General features: G+C 39.0%; 1 pseudogene; it reads right to left on the reverse strand.

The window, feature by feature from the left end:
* Nucleotides 1-539: 539 nt before the first annotated feature.
* LOC110295929 overlaps nt 540-22,043 on the reverse strand; it is a 64,304-nt pseudogene continuing 42,800 nt past the window's right edge.

A 22,043-nucleotide genomic window follows, 5' to 3' on the forward strand; every position in this document is an offset into this window, starting at 1 on the left:
GACTGAGCTACAGGAAGCCTTTCTGGAGGCCACAGAGGAAGGGAATCTCATGTATAGTAAGAAGGGCCTAGACAATACTTATACTTCATCCCATCTGTTTAATCTATGGAGCCTTTAGACTCTTCAAAATTCAGATGTCAAACACAAGGTTAGTAAAACTGGATACTATGCTACCTGAAGCCAGAGTTACACAAACTGCCTAATATCCCATTTCAAAAAGAAAAAAGGAAAAAAAAAAAAAGGAAAGAAAGAAAGAAGGAAGGGAGGACGGAAAAGTAAAAGAAAAAAAAAAGAAGAGAAAAAAGCATATCTATCTAAAGTCATCTTGAAGAGTCTGAGCAACTGAAAGCAACTGAGGTAATCTCAAATATTTTAAGTCTTTTACCTAAATAAAATGGCTTCCAAAGAGCCTAATCATTTTCTTTAAATTTTTTTTATTTTAGTTACAAAAAATAAAGATAAAACTTCAAGTTGTAAAATATGGAGGGAGAAATGAGTTGCTAAGTTTTCAATCTGTTGTTTATGAGAGACAGGTCTCATTATTCAGTCCTGAGTAGCTTGGAATTTGCTATGTAGACTAGGCTGGCCTCAAACTCCTTCGCCCTCTGCCTAGAGGTGTGGACAGCCACAACTAAACTAAACTTGAATTTTGAACTTTCTAGGTCCCAGCACTTGGGGCCATGCACATGAGTCTTGTGTTGCTGCTGGTATGAGCCCCATGGGTGCTCTTAGTCCCTGCGCCGACAGCACTAGCCCAGCTTGCCCATGACCTCCAGAGTTCATATGTGGTAGTTTTTCGCTCAAGTATAAAACAGTTGCAGACAGTGGTGGATCAGCCTGATGCGGGCAGGGTCCAGCTGCTTCTTCCCCAGGGTGCTGTTGTAGCAGTACTACTTGTACAGGTTTTCATGGGTGAATTGTTCTGGGATCAGGTGCTGCAGCAGATGGGAGGCAAAGTTGACAATGGACAGGCTGATCTCATAGATGCTGGGCAGCAGCTTCTTGCTCATAAAGCAGTCTGAACTTGGTACCTCAAAGTCAAACTGGAATCTCCAGCTTGCCAAAGTTAATGGGCACCAGCCAAATCTTGGAGTGCTAGCCAGGCCACTAACTTTCCTGCTGCACTGCTGCAAGGTAGAAGTTGTTCTCTACCTTGACAACTGAGATGTCCTCTGGAAGTTTAGAGGAGCTGTGGCACTTTTCCTGAGGTGCCTCACTGCCTCCCTCTAGGGGCAGACCCTCCAGCTCATCACTGATGCCTGGGAACACTTCTGCAGTCAGAACTCCTCCTATTCCAGATCGGGAAAGTAGATGTCTATGTAGTTAGGGATGATCTGCAACCTCTGGGGATCCAGCTCCTGCTTACTGCCATTGACATAACAGCTGTACTTTCTGTGGTTGAGCAGCTCCGGGAAGAGCCAATGCAGCAGGAAGACAGTGAACTCACCTGAAGAACTCGGAGAGGTCCTGGTGTCCACCACATGCTTCAAGGCAATGGTGTTACTGAGGTTCAGAGACAGCTTCTTCTTGGTTCTTGTACAAAAAGTGACCTACATCCACTTAGTTGGCTTCAAAGTTTTGGCCTGGCCATCTGTCTGTCTGTCTGTCTGTCTGTCTTCCATTTCCCTCTGGGCCCAGAAGCATCTGAAGAACTCATTCATCTGTTTCAACCACTCAGCCTGCCACACAGCTCTGTCCTTAACAGAGAGATAATAGACCTGCACATAGTTGCAGATTAGCTATAGGGGCAATGACACTAGCTTCCACTTGATGGAAAAGCCACAGGCATGGCAGACACAGTAGAAATACATGTTGCTAAAAAGATCTGGGAATAGCTTCAACAAGTAGTCAAGAGGCTAGGTCATCCTAGGACAGGATCTGCTTCATGATCTACTTGCTCCAGCTCTGCAGTAGTGATCTAATTCTCAGAGAGAAGCTAGGCCTTGGCCACTGGCACAGAACGGCTCTCTGGCTTCTTGATACTGAGATAGCTGTCCACCTGGGTATGAAGCTGGGACGTGGTAGATGTGAGTGTGTTGAGCATATGAAACATCTTCAGGATCAGGAAGTACATTTTGGTGTTCCCCAAAAATGGGAACTCCAGCATCACATTCCTGTTTCTGAGACTTTTTCAGCATACTAAGAGGAGATAAGCGTGTTACTGGACCCCCGCCCCCTTTGCAAAGAGCTAGTAGGGGCTGAGCAGGTCTTCAAAGGAAGGCTTCTTCTTCTCTATGATCTTGTGAGAGATGACCTACAGAGACTTTGTTGGAAGGAGTGGTGACCTCAGTGGATGGCTCCTCTTCTGCAGGCCACAAACAGCTCTCAATCCCAAGCCTGCCCTTCACGAATATCCAAGGTACAGACCAGGAGAGAATGCATTCCCCTGCCTTTGAGAGTCAGAATTAGATATTACTTTTATGTTGTTACATATTCACAAACACCCCAGATCTTGTAAGACTGAGATGGTATGAAAAATTTTGTATACTTGTGGCAAAAATATCTGTTTTGGACATGATTTGTACTCCATCTTTAACCACAATTAGTATTTTTTAGAGACTTTACATAAATGCACTGAAATGCATTGATATCAATGTTTATTAGGATAGCTAGACTTAAACGAAATCAGATACTAATAAATATGGATATGCATCATAGAAATTGTTTTAATAATTCAGAATGTGTCTGTCATAATCTGTTTTGTACTTTTTAAATAAAATGCCACAGAAAAAGCAATACATAGAGAATATAACTGTGTTGTCTCAGGGCTCTAAAGATTGAGAATTCAAGGATCGGGCATCTTGGGATGTTCTTCTAAATGTCCTTTTAAAAGAATAAGTCAGAGTTCAAAACAGAGAGTATGAGAGTAGAGAAGCAAAATCGATGGAGAACCCACACCCTACCCATGAACTTCTCCCAAACACCATTTCATTTGTCTGTTTATGAGTGTGGACAGAGTTTTGTACTGAATATGAAATTTATGAAACAAATTTAGCGAGAACTAATCCAGTAAATTCACACCATATTACCTGATCACTAGACAATAGCTCTCAAGATTTCTTTCATATCTCCCACAAATGCTCAGTAAGAAAGATGATGATCCAATCTCCATGTTTATTACTAATCAGAGAGGCAGAGGCAGGGGCAGGATCACAACTCAGACTTTTGTATGTAGTTGAGATTTCATGTCAATGTTCAGGAGTATACATAGCATGTGGGAGTTTACTTGTAGGGGCCAAACGACAAATTTGTGTGTCATTCTTTAAGTGCCTTCTACCTTTGAGACAGGCTTTTTCATGGGCCTGGAGTTTCACTAAGCAGGATACACAAGCATACCAGTGATCTGCCAGGGATATTCTGCTTCCATTTTCCCTCCTCCCATTGCTGGAGTTATTAGTATGAACCCATATGGCCAAATATATTAGAGGGCTCTAGAGATGATCTAAACCAGATCTTCCCACTTGAAAGGAAAACAATTTTCTAATTAAGCTACCTCTCCTGCTCTTAACTTAAGTGTTTTAATAAGATTTTTAAGACAAGATTATTTTCATAGTTTCTTAAAACTATTAAAGAAAATTTGTTCCTCAAGCCCTCACCAAAATGTTGGATCTCTATTCTTAGGAGAAAAGTATGCCTACAGTTCATCTTATATAAAAACAAGTGCTATGTTTGCAATATTCTTTTATCTGTTGTGGATTTATATATTTTATGATATTTATATATTTTATAGATACTTTATGGCCCATATTTAGTGATGTATTTATATGATCAGAGACTTTTAGGAATGAACTTCATTATGCATTTAAGCAACTCAGGAATGTAAGGAGTCCAGTGTATATACCATTCATTCTTGTTGTAAGCCTTTAACTACAATGCCAATGTAAACAAAGAAATCTTTTTTATTTTTTAATTGTCAAAAACCTTCTTCAATCGTCTTTATTTTACAGCAAGAGGAAATTTTATTCTTTTTTATGTATGCACTGTAGCCATCTTCAGATCCACCAGATGAGAACATTGGATCCCATTACAGATAGTTGTGAGCCACCATGTGGTTGCTGGGAATTGACCCTAGGATCACTGGAAGAGCAGTCAGTGCTCTTAACTGCTGAGCCACTTCTCCAGTGCAATATGTATATATTCTGATATATTATTTGTATTTATTTATTTTAAGCTCCAGATATTATTCCCATCTCAGTCAACAGTCCAAATGTTCCACATACCATACCTCCTCCCTAACTCCCTGTCTCCACAAGGATGTCCCCACATTCCTCCCCAATACCACCAGACCTCTAAACTCCCTGGGGCCTCCAGTCTGCTCAGAGTTAGGTGCATCTTCTTTTACTAAACCAAGACCTGGCAGTCCTCTGCTGTATATGTGTCAGGGCATTATATCAGCTGGCATTATATCATATTATATATTATGCTGCCTGATTGGTGTTCCAGTGTCTGAGAGATCTCTGGGGGTCTAGGTTAATTGAGACTGCTGGTATCCCTACAGGATTGCACTTCTCCTCAGTGTCTTTCAGCCTTCTCTAGTTTAATAACAGGGGTCAGCTGATTCTGTCCATTGGTTAGGTGCAAATATCTGCATCTAACTCTTTCAGCTGCTTGTTGGGTCTTCCAGAGGGTAGTCATGATAGATCCCTTTTTGTGAGTGCCCCATATCCTCAGTAATAGTGTCAGGATTTGGGACCTCCCCTTGATCTGGATCCCACTTTGGGCCTGTCACTGGACCTTCTTTTTCTCAGGCTCCTCTCCATGTCCATCCCAGCAGTTCTTCCCAACAGGAAGAATTATAGGTCAGAGTTTTGCCTGTGGGATGGCAACCCCATTCCTCACTTGATGCCCTGTCTTTCTATTGCAGCTGGGCTCTACAAGTTCCTTCTCCCCAACATAGGGCATTTTATCTAAGGTCCCTCCATTTGAGTCCTGTGAGTCTCTCACCTCCCAGGTCTCTGGTACATTCTGTAGTTTCCCCCTAACCTCCTACCTCCTGAGGTTGCATGTTTCCATTCTTTCTGCTGGCACTCAGGAATTTCAGTCATTTTCCCCCACCCAATACCTGATCATGGTCCCCTCTTTGTCCCAGCCCAATCCCCTTTTCTTCTCAGGTCCCTCCCTTCCCCCTTGTGGTTGCTTTATTCTCCCTCTCAAGTGGGACTGAGGCAACCTAAGTTCAGCTTGTTGAACTTTTTGAGTTCTATGGACTGTATATTGGGTATTCGCCCCCCCCCTTTGGCTAATATTCACTTATTAGTGAGTACATATCATACATGTCCTTTTGTGTCTGAGTTGTCTCCCTCAAGATGATATTTTCTAGTTCCACCCATTTGCCTTAAAAACTCAGAATGTCATCATTTTTAAGATTTGAGTAGTATTCCATTGTGTAAATGAGGCACATTTTCTGTATTCATTCTTCTGTCATGGGACATCTGGGTTGTTTCCTGCTTCTGACTATCACAGACAAGACTGCAATGAACATAGTGGAACATGTGGCCCTGTGGCATGGTGGGGCATCTTTTGGGTATATTCCTAAGAGTGGTATTGCTGGGTCTTCAGGTAAATCTATTTCCAATATTCTGAGCAACATCCAGATTGATTTCCAGACTGGTTGTACCATTTTGCAATCCCACCAGCAATGGGGGAGTGTTTCTCTTTCTCTACATCCTAGCCAACATGTGCTGTGGCTTGAGGTTTTTGATCTTAGCCATTCTGATTCATATAAGGGTCTTTTTGATTTACATTTCTCTGATCACTAAGGACTTTGAACATTTCTTTTGGTGTTTCCCAGGCATTCAAGAATCCTTGGCTATGAATTCTTGGTTTACTTCTATACCCCATTTTTTGATTGGGTTGTTCAGTGATTTTGATTGGTTATTTTTTGGTGATTAGCTTCTTGAACTCTTTGCATATTTTGGATATTAGCCCTCAATCAGATGTGGGGTTTGTGAAGACTTTTTCCAAATCTGTTGGGTGCTGATTTGCCTTATTGGCTATGTCCTTTGCCTGACAGAAGCTTTCAGTTTCATGAGGTCCCATTTATCAACTCTCAACCTTACAGGATAAAGGTCTGTTCTGGAGTTCTGTTTAGGAAATTTCCCCCTGTGTCAATGATTTCAAGGCTCTTTCAAATGGCTGGCCTTGAACTCAGAAAACAGCCTGCCTCTGCCTCCCAATTTTCTCTTTCATTACATTCAGTGTATCAGGTTTTATCATGAAGTTCTTGATGCACTTGGACCTGAGATTTGTGCAAGTGACAAATACGGATCTATTTTCATTTTTCTACATATAAAAAGCCACTTAGATGAGCACCATTTGCTGAAGATGCTTTCTTTTTTTCCATTATATATGTTTGGCTTCTTTGTCAAAGGTCAAGTGCTGGTAAGTCTGTGGTTTTATATCTAGGTCTTCAATTCTAGTCCATTGATCAAGGTGTCTGTCTCTGTACTAATACCATGAAGTTTTTATCACTATTGCTTTCTAGTAAAACTTGAGGTTAGGAATGGTGATTCCCCCAGCCATTCTTTTATTGTTAAGTACTGTTTTCTGTTTTCACTATTCTGTTGGGTTGTTGTTGTGATTGTTGTTGTTGTCCTTTCCAGATGAATTTGAAAATTGCTCTTACCATGTCTTTGAAGAATTTTATAGGGATTTTCATGTGGTGCATTGAATCTGTAGATTGCCTTTTGTAGTATGGCCATTTTCACTATGTTAACTCTGCCAATCCAGCAGCATGGGAGATCTCTCCATTTTCTGAGACCTTCGATTTTCTTTCTTGAGGGACTTGAAGTTATTGTCATACAGGTCTTTCACTTGTTTGGTTCCATTTACCCCAAGATACTTTGTATTTTTTATGGCTATTGTGAAGGAAGTTCTTCCCTTAATTTCTTTCTCAACCTGTTTAACCTTTGTATAAAGGAAGGATACTTATTTATTTGTGTTAATTTTATATCAAGCCACTTTACTGACATTGTTTATCAGCTGGGCAAGTTCTCTGATAGAGTTTTTTTTGTCCCTTATGTATACTATCATATAATCTGAAAATAGTGATACCTTTATTTCTTCTTTGTCAAATTTTATTTCCTTGATCTTATTTTGTTGTCATACTGTTCTAGCTAATACTTCGAGTAGTATATTGAATAGATATGGGGAGATTGGGCATCCTTGTCTTGTCCCCACCTTCAATGGGATTGTTTCAAGTATGTCTCCATTTAATTTGATATTGGCTGATTGTTTGCAGTAAATTGCTTTTATTATATTTAAGTACGGGCCTTGAATTTCTGATCTCACCAATACTTTTAACATGAAGGGGTGTTGTATTTTGTCAAATGCTTTTTCTGCATCTAAGGAGATGATCATATATCTTCTTTTTTCCTTTGAGTTTGTTTGTATAGTGGATTACATTAATAGGTTTTCATACATTGAACCAACCTTGCATCCCTAGGATGAAGCCTACCTGATCATGGTGAATGAGAGTATTAATGTGTTCTTGGATTCAGTTTGCAAGAATTTTATTGAGTATTTTGCATAAATATTCATACACAAGTTTGGTCTGAAGTTCTCTTATTTTGGTTGGGTCCTTGTGTGTTTTAGGTATCAGAGTAACTGGGGCTTCATATAATGAATTAGGTAGTGTTACTTCTGTTTCTACTTTATGGAATAGTAATATTGGTATCAGGTCTTCTTTGAATGTCTGGTAGAATTCTGCACTAAATCCATCTGGCCCTGGGCTTATTTTGATTAGATTTTTAATGACTTCTATTTCCTTATGAGATATGGGCCTGTCTAGATAATTTACCTGCTCTTGATTTAGCTTTGATATGTTATATCTGTCTAGAAAACCATCCATTTCATCTAGATTTTCCAGTTTTTTTGCATGTAGGCTTTTGTAGTAGGATCTGATGATTTTTTGAATTACCACTGTTTCTGTTGTTATGTCTCCCTTTTCATTTCTGATTTTGTTAATTTGAATACTGCCTGGGGGCCCTTTAGTTACTTCGGCTAGGGGCATCTATCTTTTTTATTGTCCCAATAACAACCTTTTAGTTTTGTTGATTCTTTGTACTGTTCTCTTTGTTTCTATTTGGGGGATTTCAGGCCTAAGTTTGACTATATCCTGCCTTCTAGTCCTCTTAGGTGTGTTTTCTTCTTTTTGTTCTAGATCTCTCAGGTGTGCTGTTAAGTTGATAGTGTAAGATCTCTCCAGTTTCTTTACCAAAGTGCTTAGTACTTTGAATTTCCTTTTTAGAAACACTTTCATTTTGTCCCCTAATTTTGGGTATGATGTGTCAACATTTTCATTAAATTCCAAGAAGTCTTTAATTTCTTTTTTTATTTCTTCCCTGACCCAGTTATCACTGAGTAGAGAGTTGTTTAGTATTCACATATATGTGAGCTTTCTGTAGCTTTTGCTGTTATTGAAGACCAACCTTAGGCCATGTAAATCTAATAGGATGCATGGAATTATTTCAATCTTCTTCTATTGGTTGAAGGTTGTTTTGTGATCAATTATATGGTCGATTTTAGAGAAGGTACTATGAGGTGCTGAGAATAAGGTATATTCTTTGGTTTTAGAGTGAAATGTTTTGTAGATATCTGTTAAATGCATTTGGTTAAAAACCCCTCTTAGTTTCACTGTGTCTTTACTTAGTTCCTGTTTCAATGACCTGTCCATTTGTGAAAGTGCGGTATTGAAGTCTCCCACCATTATTGTGTGGGGATCAATGTGTGTTTTGAGTTTTAATAAACTTGCTTTTATGAATGTGTTTTCCCCTTACATTTGGGCCATAGATGTTCAGAATTGAGACGTTCTCTTGGTGGATTTTCCCTTTCATGAATATGTAGTATCTTTCTTCATCATGCTTGATTAACGATTGGTTGAAAGTCTATTTTATTAGACATTAGGATGACAACTCCAGCTTTTTTCCTTGGACCATTTGCTTGTAAGACCTCTTTCCATCCTTTTACTCTGAGATAGTGTCTGTCTTTGTTATTGACCTCTGCTTCTTGTATGCAGCAAAATGCTGTATCTTGTTTGCTCTCCAGTCTGTTAGCTTATGTCTTTTTATGGGTGAGTTTAGTCCATTAATATTGAGAGATATTAAGATATTAAGACAGATGACTATTGGTTTTTGATATGTGTGTTTTGGTAGGTGGTAGTATGTGTTTGTGGTTCACTCCTTTTGGCTCCTGTTGAAGTTACCGATCCATAGCCCCCACAGGAGAGGCACATGGCTATCAGTCATGTAGAAACAGCACCAAGACTTCCCCCTTGCAAATAAGGTTTCCCCCAAACTCTCAGTCCAAGCCAATGAGAGGTACCTGCTGTTGAACCCTGAATCACCCCAGAACTGTATATAAATTGATTCAGAGAATTAAAGGTGCATGAGAACTATTCCTTCCTTCGTCTGAGTCTTTTTTTTTTTTCCCAAGAGCTGTATGTAACACTTGGGAAGAGATCTTCTCTCCCAAAGAGCCACCTGAGGTCTGGCTGCACTCCACACTGGATAGTCAGCTTCCTCTTGGCCCAGCCCTATCTGACCCAGTTCAGAGAGGCTTGGAATTACCAAGAGATCTGGAAGACACAGCTCCCTGCCTGCACTCACTTCCCTTTGCTGGAACCCTCCCATCTGGCCTGGACAGAGATCTCCGTGAAAAACCTCTGGTACCCAGGCCCATATTTGACTCCCCAGAGTGGGGCTTGATCAGACATGATCACATTGAACGGATACTGCGGGAAGGTGAGCCCCCACACTTCTAGAAACAATCTGTCTTTTCCTACTGTGCTTTCATTCAGCAACATCAGGTGGATTTTGACAAGCTAAATGGGCAACTGAAACCTCCTGGCCAGAGCTACTCTCTTGTCTTGGCCGAAGGTCCCTCTGGCCTCTCTCTAAATCCTGACAGCCTGCAACTGTGTTGGCAAAGACTCTTTTTCTGGAGGAGCTAGAGAAAGTACTCAAGAAGCTAATGGGGTCTGCAACCCTATAGGCAGAACAACAATATGAACTAACCAGTACCCCCAGAGCTCGTGTCTCTAGCTGCATATGTAGGAGAAGATGGCCTATTTGGCCATCATTGGGAAGAGAGGCCCCTTGGTATTGCAAACTTGATATGCCTCAGTACAGGGGAATGGGAACGCAAGGACCAAGAAGTGGGATTGGGTGGGTAAAGGAGTTGGTGGGGGAGGGGATGGGGGACTTTTGGGATAGCATTTGAAATATAAATGAAGAAAATAGCTAATTAAAAATATATTAAAAACCAACCAAACAAAAACAAAAAACAAAAAACAAAAACAAAAAACAAAAACAAAACCTGGTAATGCAGCAGCCACTTAAGAACCACAGGGCGGCTACCAGTTCTTAAATCTTCGGGAAGGCTTAGCATTTTGGACCTCTGTGGAATCCCCCAAGCCAAATAGGCCAAGGGATCATTCCAATTGGACAAGTGCTTCTCCTCTTTTCAATCGAGTGCAACACACCATTACATTAAAAAAAAAAAAAATCACTCCAAGCTAGGGAAATACGTGCCCTACTAAAACACCGAGGAATAAAGGTAGCTAAAAACCAAGCCTCCTCATTTTGGGAGGAAGTCCTTCAGATAGCACTATGCATGATGGATCAGAGTAGCTTCTCTCATCAAAAACAAAGATACCCGAGAGGAAAAAACACCCTCCTGTGATTTTTTTGCCAATCTTAACCACAATTAGGTAGTGCATAGGGCTATCTAAATAGGACAGACTGATAGCAACACAGCTGCTGAGTGCCTTCAGTCAGATAAACCCAAAGATCAAGGTTCTTAAAACCACTCCATTTCAGATCTCACAGCCCTTACCCAATTAATAAGAGAAATAAAATCCATCTACCCACCCCTGCCTCCTTATGCCTCAGAGGAAAAACTAATTAAACCATCTGCTTCTCTGGCCCCTATGTCTCTCACTCAAAGGTAAAGCTCCATTATAAAACAAACGAGCTACCACCTTCACCCCCCCCCCAGAGAGAGGTGTCTCTCCTCCCCCTTCTCCAAGCTGTAAAATCTAAATACCTTCAAAACTCATAGAGGAAGCCCCACCTAACTCCATAGTCCCTTACCCTCAACCATCTACTATCCAACAACTTTGTAATATTTGAGACTCTCTTTGCAAAAACTAACCTCGCCTCTCAAGCTACTCAGGAGTCCAATACAAAACTAAAATCCTGCGGGGTACCACCAGGATTCAAGACCTAAGCTCAACGGGAGACAAGGCTGTCTGTGCTTAGTCTGTTGCCCCACAGATCTACCTTGTATGTTTTAGCCCTTTTCTCTTGCAGCTTTTAATAATCTTTCTTTGTTCTATGTGTTTAGTGTTTTAAATACTATATGAACAGAGGATTTTTATTTTCTGATCCCATTTATTTGGTTTTCTGTAGGCTTCTTGTACTTTTGTGGTCATCTCCTTCTTTATGTTGGGGTAGTTTTTGGTCTATGATTTTGTTGAAGACATTTTCATGTCCTTTGACCTGGGAATCTTTGTTCTCCTCTATTCTGATTATTCTTAAATTTGGTGATTTCATTGAGTCCTGAATTTCCTGGATGCTTTGGGTTAAGATTTTCTATATTTTGAATTTTTTTTGACAATTGTGGCAATCTCTTCTAAGGTATCTTCTATACCTGAGATTCTCTCCTCTGTATCTTGTATTCTGTTGGTGATACTTAACATCTGTAATACTTTACTTCTTATTTAGATTTTTCCATTTCCAGGTTTTCTTCCATTTGCGTTTTCTTTGTTGTTTCTACTTCTACTTTTAGGTCTTGGACTGCTTTATTCAATTCTTTCACATGTTTAATGGTGTTATCCACTATTTCTTTCTGTGAGTCATTTATATCCTCCTTAAAGGACTTTATTATTTCATGAAAGATTATTTTAGGTCAGCTTTCTAATTTTCAAATGTGTTGGTGTACTCAGGGCTTGCAGTGGTGTAAGAACTGGGTTCTGATGTTGCCCACATGTATTGGCTTCTGTTGCTTATGATCTTGTGCTTGCCTCTTACCTTCTGGTTGTCCCTGGTGTTTGCTGGTCTGGGTGACTCTGTCTGGAGTTTGCCCCTTTCATCCCTGGGTTGCTTAAGGTCTCCTAGTAGTCTTGTGATTCTTGATATGGCAGACCACCTGTGGACCCTTCTAACTGGGAACACTTCAGAGGGCAGATAATCTGTTTATCTGTTGCCCTGGCTGCAGTATATCTCCTGGGAGGCCTCCAGACTGTTTGGTCTTCAGAAGAGCAGTCTGGCTGTTGTCCTGTTTGAAGATGTTCTCCAAAGGGGTCTACTGATTGTGGTTTCTGTTTCTCTGTGTGCAGCAGAATTCCAGGTAGGCTTTCAGTCTTTTGGGTCAGTTGTTCTGCATGCCACAGAGCTCCCAGCAGGTCTTTAGACTGTGTTGTCTGTTGCACAGTTGCCCTGTGTAAAGAGGAGCTCTTGGATGCTTTCAAGCTGTGGCGCCTTCATGGAAGCAAACAAGCTGGTGATCTGTTGATGTTGCCTTGTGTGTATCAGATCTCCTGGGATGCCAGTTGCCTTGTGTGCAGCCGATCTTCATAGATGTCTCAGGCTGTACTCTCAGTTGCTCTGAATGCAGTGGATCTTCTGGGCTGGCTCAGGATGTGGTGTCTCCAGTGGGCAGACTCTCTAACAGTCTGTCCCAGAAGAAAGAACAGTGAAGAAAGGGTGGAATTTTACTCTTAATGTATAGAATTGAAAGAAAAAAATTACATGTAGCCTTTAAAAGATGCCCTTTTAACAGTTATTAATACGAATGTGAAATAAGACCCCCAAATACCAATTTAATAATGGTTTACATACAGCTGTAATTTATTCTGAAATGTTCATTTAGTTTGGGATAAAACTCATGTCTCAATAATAAAAGAGCAGCCATCTCATCTCAAATTCCATGATATATAACAGTTATAGCGTAGCAAAAATTCTACCTCCTTTTGATAAAATATAGCTCAAATAAAATAGTTAAATTCCATGCTTTACAGTGACACAGATTTGAGTACAAAATTGTGTGAACTGTTACACTGTAGCTATCTCTATGCACACCAGGTGACCATAACGTCATTAATCACTACTTCTGAAATTGAACCATCAGATTCATTCATGCAGCAAAGCAAAGCAGGCTGGGTAAATATATTCATTGGAAACCACATTACTGTGAATTTCACAGCCACATGATTAATTATGACATTAGATTGATTCACAAGGACTAATTTTTTGCATTAATTTCCAATTTCTCCCTGATGTAAGTTTATTTGATAATCTAAAAATGATTGATAGCAGCAATATATCATATAGTTTCTATCTGTATTGTCATTTTAAGACAGGCAATAATTATACAACAATGGAATGGATGTTACAAAATACATGTAAAACACACTGTACAAGTATACTTGGTTTTACCATTTTTCCTACCTATCAGGAGTGTTTCCCAAAATGACCAGTGAGGACAAAGTGTACTACCAAATATGGTTACCAGAACATAACCCCTCTAACAAGAACCAAACCTATTTACAAAAATTTTCAACCGAACAAAGAAATGTTAATATGACTATTCTAGAGACTTCAAAACAATCTTCACTTCAATTATACATGAAGTTTCAGAAATGAATTCACAACTTTATTTCAGGTTGTAGTGGAATTCAATTATTTCATAAAGTGTAGCCATGCAGCAAATTCTGTGCTCATTTTAGAATAATTTGCACATTGATACTGCTTGTGTAGTTAAAAGGAAATGTTTAAATTTCCCCATTGTAAGCAATTTTTGAAGGGTCACTCTGTTCTCTAAAGTGAGAATTTTTTCATTCCAAAGGAAGCTATTAGCTCTATCTTCCCTGGATTTAATTTTCCTCCTCTTATACTTGAATTAAAAACACTAATGCCTATTTTGACAAGTCTTAATCACAGGCCTGGAGGAAGTGAAGGCTCCTCCATGGATTTGTTTAAATGATTCATTTATTGCAAGTTCCTCCTTCTAGGTCTTTTGAATAATTAAGGATGAGCTAAAGAAATGTAAAATCTGTTACTTATATGTCTTCAGTTAACATGCTCACCAAAATTGGGCATTCTCACATGCCTTTTCACAAACTATAAAAGAAAAGAGATGCCTGTGGAATGGGAATGAACTAGCATTTGCAGTTTCTGAGGCACTAGATGGACTTCCAATTTCATTTTTAAAAATGTATTTTAACTTTAATACTTTTTAAAATATTTTTATAAACATACAATAAAATGTATGTGTTTAAAGGTACCCACCAGGGCCAAAAGATGGCATCAGAACAACAAACTCAATGGGAAAATCACAGTTCATTTCACAAAATTTCCAGGTTGTGTAGAGAGTATTAGAAAAAGTAACAGGTGAAATATTCTGCTTTGAAGAAATAATAATCCAGGGTGATACATGGTTTTCCTGAAAAAGAACATAAAACAAACAAACAAAATTATACTAAAATAGAGGGATAGCTCATGGGAATCTAGACAATCTACAATCACTGCTGCATTTTGTTGCTAAGATCCAGTAAAGTGATTTCTGCTATAAATTACCTTAACCTGTGAGAAAAACCTTCACAAAGAACATTTTGCTATATGACACCATACTGAACACAAGAAAAAAAAAAAAACACGAGGAAAAATGTATGTGATTAGTTTTGAGCAATCACTTACTGATAGTCAGATTAAGTCCAAATCTTTGTTAGGTTTGGATAATAAACTCTGAGGATAACTTAGAGATCTTTGACTTTACAGGTCAGTAAGAGTTAGCCAAAGAAAATCTGTGTATCCTTCACAATAGATGATACTGTCACATCTGCATCTAGGGAGGAATTTGCTACAAGTAGAAATTTCTTTGTTCACTCCTGTAAACAAAGATCCTACCCCCCCAAATAGGTCATCAATATTTGTTAAAGGAAGAAGTTTAACTGGGCTATGTTTAGGGAAGACATAGAACAAACATTTGGAAAAGGAAAGAACAGACTGTGTGCAGGTTTCAAGGTGGCAATCATCTAAATGAAATTCAGAGACAGTCAATTAAGGTTAGTTAGGTGGTAAAGAACTGCTGTGAAGTGCCAGCAGCAAAGAGTCTTGGAATTTTTTAGTGGAACAGAACATGCCTCCACTTTTTCCTGTAGCTTTTCCTACCCTACCTAAGCTCTGGAACAAACTATGCTACCAGACCCTACCCAGAGAATATTGGCACATTTAATAGGCAATATTTGTCTTCTACCTAGAGCAGCATGCTGTTATCAATACTCTTAGCTCCACAACTCTCTGCCTGCACTTAACATCAGTTCTCAGTTACATTGTGTCCCAGCTCAACTACTCCATCCAACCACCTGTAGAAGTGAACCAAGGTCAATATGCCCAAGATCTCCTATGGCTTCTTGGTTTTTCTCTCTCCAAAGCATTGCAAATTCTCCATTTATTTCTTTCCTAAGTCTATCTCTTCTTGTGGGGACCAAAATAGCCTACCTATTCCTTCTGTCCAGCAATTGGCCCGTGGCTTCTTTACTGATAGGTCAAAAATCAATAGGGGAACAGGACCTTAGCATGAGAACCAACTCAATACTCCATGTCTGTGGGGTAAGTAATATGGCAAGCACAAAAACTAGACAAAGGAAACAAATTCAGATAAACAGTGTCTGATATTGTAGTGCAATAAGATGCATGTATTTGCTTTTGTCCCTCCTTCTTGGTACAGAAATTCAAATGCCTTTGGAATTCTGTGAGTGATAGGGCATGAGGAGCAGTCCCCCGCCCCCACCTCTCTCTCTCTCTCTCTCTCTCTCTCTCTCTCTGTGTGTGTGTGTGTGTGTGTGTGTGTGTGTGTGTGTGTGTGTTTAACAATCTTTTCCAAAACAAATGAATTTCGGCCAATAGAGAGACAAAGAGACAGATGGTGGGTTCTGAATAGCTTTAGGATAGACTGGCCATCAGAAGAAAAATGGTGGTTAGATAATGAGAATATTCTACTCTATCTGTCACCCTCCAATGACAGATCCAATGATTAATTATCCATGGCCAACATAATCCTGTGATGAAATATCTGTAAAACAACAAAACAATTGAGTGTAGAGCATTACTCTTGGTGAAAATACTACAGTGTTTCAAGTGCAGATTACCTAGCAGTGTGGAAGTTTGTTGTGTATCCTCAAAGTTTTTATCTTTTATAATACATGCAATAGAAGACTGCCTTTTTTAGTTCCATGTAATATTCTAAAGAAAATTTTAGTACTCAAGATGTAGGTTATGGAATTCTCTCATTTATAACCAGGGAGTCAGATTAATGGAAGAACTAGAAGTTGTAAGTGAAACCTAAGGTAAAGACAGACTTAGGAGACTGAACCTTTAACCTTTGGGCTTTCTCGAAAGATAGTGTCATAATTGAGTAGACATATACCCACTTAATGCTGGTGATTTAGAGAATTGGTTGTTGTTCAGAGTACAACACACATATTTGTTTTCAGATGTATCTAGTGAATAGAAACAAAATAACTATTTTAAAATAAATATTATGTATCTGTATGCAAAATATTTTTGTACAGTATTTAAAATTCACCCATGTGTTATTCAAATGCTGATTTCTTTACCCTCTTGTTTTAATCAAGACAAGATTATAATGCTTGTACCAAGAATCTCCTGTCTCAAGTTTGTGGAACACTTCTTACTATTTATTCTCTGACTACCGAATGGCTGGGCAGAAGAGAGAATAGGTCAGGATGTTCAGCAGCCAGAAGAAGGAGAGAGAGATAGAGTCGGAGATTCAGAATAGTAAGGAGGATGAACATTTTGGCAGCATGAGGAAAGGGTCTAAAGAGTGATCATGAAAATGCACCTAAATCCCAAGGAGCCAGATCAATAACAATACACAAGTATCATGGGATGTAGCTGGGAGGTAGCCAGATTAGAATAAAAAGGACAGCTCATTTAACTGCTCACCTATTAATGTACAGTTTTATTTATTTATTTATTTATTTATTTATTTATTTATTTATTTATTTATTTATTTATTTATTGAGACAGAGTTTCTCTGTGTAGCCCTGGCTGTTCTGGAACTCACTCTGTAGACCAGGTTGGCCTTGAACTCAGAAATCCACCTGTCTATGCCTCCCAAGTTCTGCCAATCTCAACAATTTTAAAAGTCCAAAGTTCAAAGTCTCTTCTGAGATCCATCCAATCACTTAACTGTAATCCTCAAAGCAAGACAGGAAACCAGCTGGGATAACTCTGCATCTTCCATGTCTGATGTCAAAGCAGTCTTCAGATCTCCAACTCCCTCTACAACTTTGTTGAATGCAACAAACTTTTTTTCTGCTGTGCTGATTCCACTCCCTTTTATCAGCTTTCCTCAGCAGATAGCCCATGGCTCTGCCATCTTGAGTATCTTGAGGTCTCCATGGCAACTTCAAAGTTATAGCTTTTTTTTTTTTTTTTTATGAGACAGGGTTTCTCTGTAGAGCCCTTGATGTCCTGGAACTCACTGGACATCACCTGGACCATTTGCTTGAAATTTATTTTTTAGCCTTTTACTCTGAGGTAGTGTCAGTCTTTGTAACTGAAGTGTGTTTCCTCTATGCAGCAAAATGCTGTGTCTTACTTACATATCCGGTCTGCAAGTGATGGCTCCTTTTACAGAAGATCCTAGTTCAATTCCCAACACATATACTAAATAATCCAAAACCTTCAAGTGCCGTCCCTGGGAACCAGTTGCAATTCTCTGGTGCATAAAGGTATCCTCATCCACATTGCAGGCACACATGGCAACAGCCAAGTGTTTGCATGAGTGCACACACACACACAGAAAGAGAGAGAGAGAGAGAGAGAGAGAGAGAGAGAGAGCGATACAGTAAAAAATTAAATCTTGATGAAGAAACCTGAAAGAAATAACTTCACAAAGAAATTTACATCATTGTACAAGATCCACTATTAATGTCAAATTTTCCACCAGTTATATTTTATTTCTGGAACTTTCTGGATGTCTGTGGCGAAGAAGTTTTATCTTCAAATGTCAGTGAAATCTCTGAACAGACACATGCTCATATTGTAGTTCATTTTTTCATATTCTTCTATGCAAGCTAAATCTCTAAACCACAATTCAAGAAATAGTTTTCTATTTTCCACACTCACTGGAAACTATGTGCAAAAATTACTGAGTGTGGATATTTACCCAATCCTACCTTGTTGAAATCCCATCATTATGCTGAAGTTTAAGTCTAGTAGTGTTCTTTCAGTAGTTACTTCTGTGGTTTGTGGGATAAATTTTTTAAATCCATAAATGTCTCCACTCTTGACTTCTATGAAATGTTATATCACTCAATGGAAGTTCTTAATATAGTGATCTAAATTATAAGTAAACTGAGATCCGGGCACCTTCCCTGCCAGAGGATAGGTGTCCTAGCGGCCCAGGAGGAAATTGCCAGAGCATCTGCTGGAGACATCTTGGTTCCCAGACTCCACCAAGACTAGTCTGCACAGGTGAGAGTGTGGACTACAGAAGCTAACAAGTTCTGGGGCAGGTCCTGTTTCGGGCCTTCATCTTCTGCCAGTAGGCAAGTCGAATGCCAGATATCTGTGCACCTTCCCTGAAAAAGGAGAGCCTGCCTGCAGAGAGTGCTCTGACCACTGAAATCAGGAGAGAGCTAGTCTCCCAGGTCTGCTGGTAGAGAATAACAGAATCATGAGAGGAACAAACTCTAACCAGAGACAACTATAAGAACTGACTACAGAGTTTACCAGATGTCAAACAGCAGACATAAGTTACTAATAGAAACCAAGATCACTTACTATTATCAGAACTGAACACTCCCACCTCAGTGAGTCCAGGGCACCCCAACACACCGGAAAAACTAGACCCGGATTTAAAGGCATATCTCATAATGATAGTAGAGGACATCAAGAGGTCTTTAAAACTCACTTAAAGAAATACAGGAGAACACTGCTAAAGACTAGTAAGTCCTTATAGAATAAGAGAAAAACACATCAAAACTGGTGAGGGAAATGGACAAAGCCATACTAGACCTAAAAAGGGAAGTAGACACAATAAAGAAAACCCAAAATGAGGCAACACTGGAGATAGAAACCCTAGGAAAGAAATCCGGAACCATAGATGCCAGCATCAGCAACAGAATAGAAGTGATGGAAGATAGAAACTCAGGTGCAGATGATTCCATAGAGAACATCAGCACAACAATCAAAGAAAATGCAAAATGCAAAAAGATCCTAACTCAAAACATCCAGGACACAATGAGAAGACCAAACCTACAGATAATAGGAGTAGATGAGAATGAAGATTTTCAACTGAAAGGGCCAGCAAATATTTTCAACAAAATTATTGAAGAAAACTTCCCAAACCTAAAGAAAGAGATACAAGAAGCCTACAGAACACCAAATAGACTGGACCAGAAAAGAAATTCCTCCTGACACATAATAATCAGAAGAACTAATGCACTAAATAAAGATAGAAGATTAAAAGCAGTAAGGGGAAAAGGTCAAGTAACTTAGAAAGGCAAGCCTATCATTATTACACCAGATTTTTCACCAGAGACTATGAAAGCCAGAAGATCCTGGACAGATGTTATACAGACACTAAGAGAACACAAATGCCAGCACAGGCTACTATACCCAACCAAACCTTCAATTACCATAGGTGGAGAAACCAAAGTATTCCACAACAAAACCAAATTCACACATTATCTTTCCACAAATCCAGGCCTACAAAGGATAAAACAGAAAACAAAAACAAAAACAATACAAGGACAGAAACCACATCCTAGAAAAAGCAAGAAAGTAATCCTTCAACAAACCTAAAAGAAGACAGCCACAAGAACAGAAAGCCAACTCTAAAAACAAAAATAATAGGAAGCAACAATTACTTTTCCTTGATATCTCTTAATATCAATGGACTCAACTCCCCAATAAAAAGGCATAGACTAACAGACTGGCTACACAAACATTTTGCTGCTTACAGGAAACCCATCTCAGAAAAAAGACAGATACTACCTCAGAATGAAAGGCTAGAAAACAATTTTCCAAGTACATGGTCTGAAGAAACAAGCTGGAGTAGCCATTCTAATATCGAATATAATTGACTTCCAACCCAAAGTCAACAAAAAAGACAAGGAGGGGCACTTCATACTCATGAAAGGTAAAATCTTCCAAGAGGAACTCTCAATTCTGAATATCTATGCTCCAAATACAAGGGGAGCCACATTCATTGTAGAAACTTTAGTAAAGCTCAAAGCACACATTGCATCTCACACAATAATAGTGAGAGACTTCAACACACCAATTTCACCAATGGACAGATCATAGAAACAGAAACTAAGCAGGGACACAGTGAAAGTAACAGAAGTTATGAAAAAAAAATGGATCTAACAGATAAGTACAGAACATTTTATCCTAAAACGAAAGGATATACCTTCTCAGCACCTCATGGTACCTTCTCCAAAATTGACAACATAATTGGTCACAAAACAAGCCTCAACAGATACAAAAATATTGAAATTGTCCCATGCATCCTATCAGATCACCATGGACTAAGGCTGAACTTAAATAACAATGTAAATAACAGAAAGCCAACAATCAGGTGGAAACTGAACAACACTCTTCTCAATNATACCTTGGTCAAGGAAGGAATAAAGAAAGAAATTAAGGATTTTTTTAGAGTTTAATGAAAATGAATCCACAACATACCTAAACTTATGGGACTCAATGAAAGCATTTCTAAGAGGAAAACTTATAGCTCTGACTCCCTCCAAAAAGAAACTAAAGAGAGCACCCACTAGCAGCTTGACAACACACCTAAAAACTCTAGACCAAAGGAAGAAATTTCAACCAAGAGGAGTAGATGGCAGGAACTAGTCAAACTCAGAGGCGAAATCAACCAAGTGGAAACAAGAACTCAAAGGATTAACAAAATGACAAGCTGGTTCTTTGAGAAAATCAACAAGATAGATAAACACTTAGCCAGACTCACTAGAGGGCACAGGGAAAGCATCCTAATTAATAAAATCAGAAATAAAATGGGAGACATAACAACAGATCCTGAAGAAATCCAATACACCAACAGATCCTTCTACAAAAAACTATACTCAACAAAATTGGAGAACCTGGACAAAATGGACAAGTTTCTAGACACTTAACAAGTACAAAAGTTAAATCAAGGTCAGGTTAATGATCTAAACAGTCCTATATCCCCTAAAGAAATAGAAGCAGTCATTAATAGTCTACCAAACAAAAAAACCCAGGACCAGATGGGTTTAGTGCAGAGTTTTATCAGACCTTCAAAGAAGATCTAATTCCAGTTCTTCATAAACTTTTCCACAAAATAGAAGCGGAAGGTACCCTACCCAATTCATTCTATGAAGCCACAATTACTCTGATACCTTAAGTACAGGAAATCTCAACAAAGATAGAGAATTTCAGACCAGTTTCCCTTATGAATATTGATGCAAAAATACTGAATAAAATTCTTGTTAAAGAATCCAAGAACCCATCAAAACAATCATCCACCCTGACCAAGTAGGTTTCATTCCAGGGATGCAGGGATGGTTGAATATACAGAAATCCATCAAAGTAATCCATTATATAAACAAACTGAAAGACAAAGAACACATTATCATCTCCTTAGCTGCAAAGAAAGCATGTGACAAAATCTAACACCCATTCATGATAAAAGTCTTGGAAAAATCAGGAATTCAAGGCCTATAACTAAACATGATAAAAAGCAGTCTCCTGCAAACCAGTAGCCAACATCAAAGTAAATGGTGAGAAGTTGGAAGAAATCCCACTAAAATCAGGGAACAGACAAGGCTGCCCACTTTCTCCCAACCTATTCAACATTGTACTTGAATTACTAGCCAGAGCAATGTGACAACCAAAGGAGACCAAGGGGACACAAATTGGAAAGGAAGAAGTCAAACTATCACTTTTTGCAGATGATATGATAGTATATATAAGTAACGCTAAAAATTCCACCAGAGAACTCCTAAACTTGATAAACAGCTTCAATGAAGT

This window comes from Mus caroli, chromosome 1, assembly GCF_900094665.2.
Source record: "Mus caroli chromosome 1, CAROLI_EIJ_v1.1, whole genome shotgun sequence".
Taxonomy (NCBI): Eukaryota; Metazoa; Chordata; class Mammalia; order Rodentia; family Muridae; genus Mus; species Mus caroli.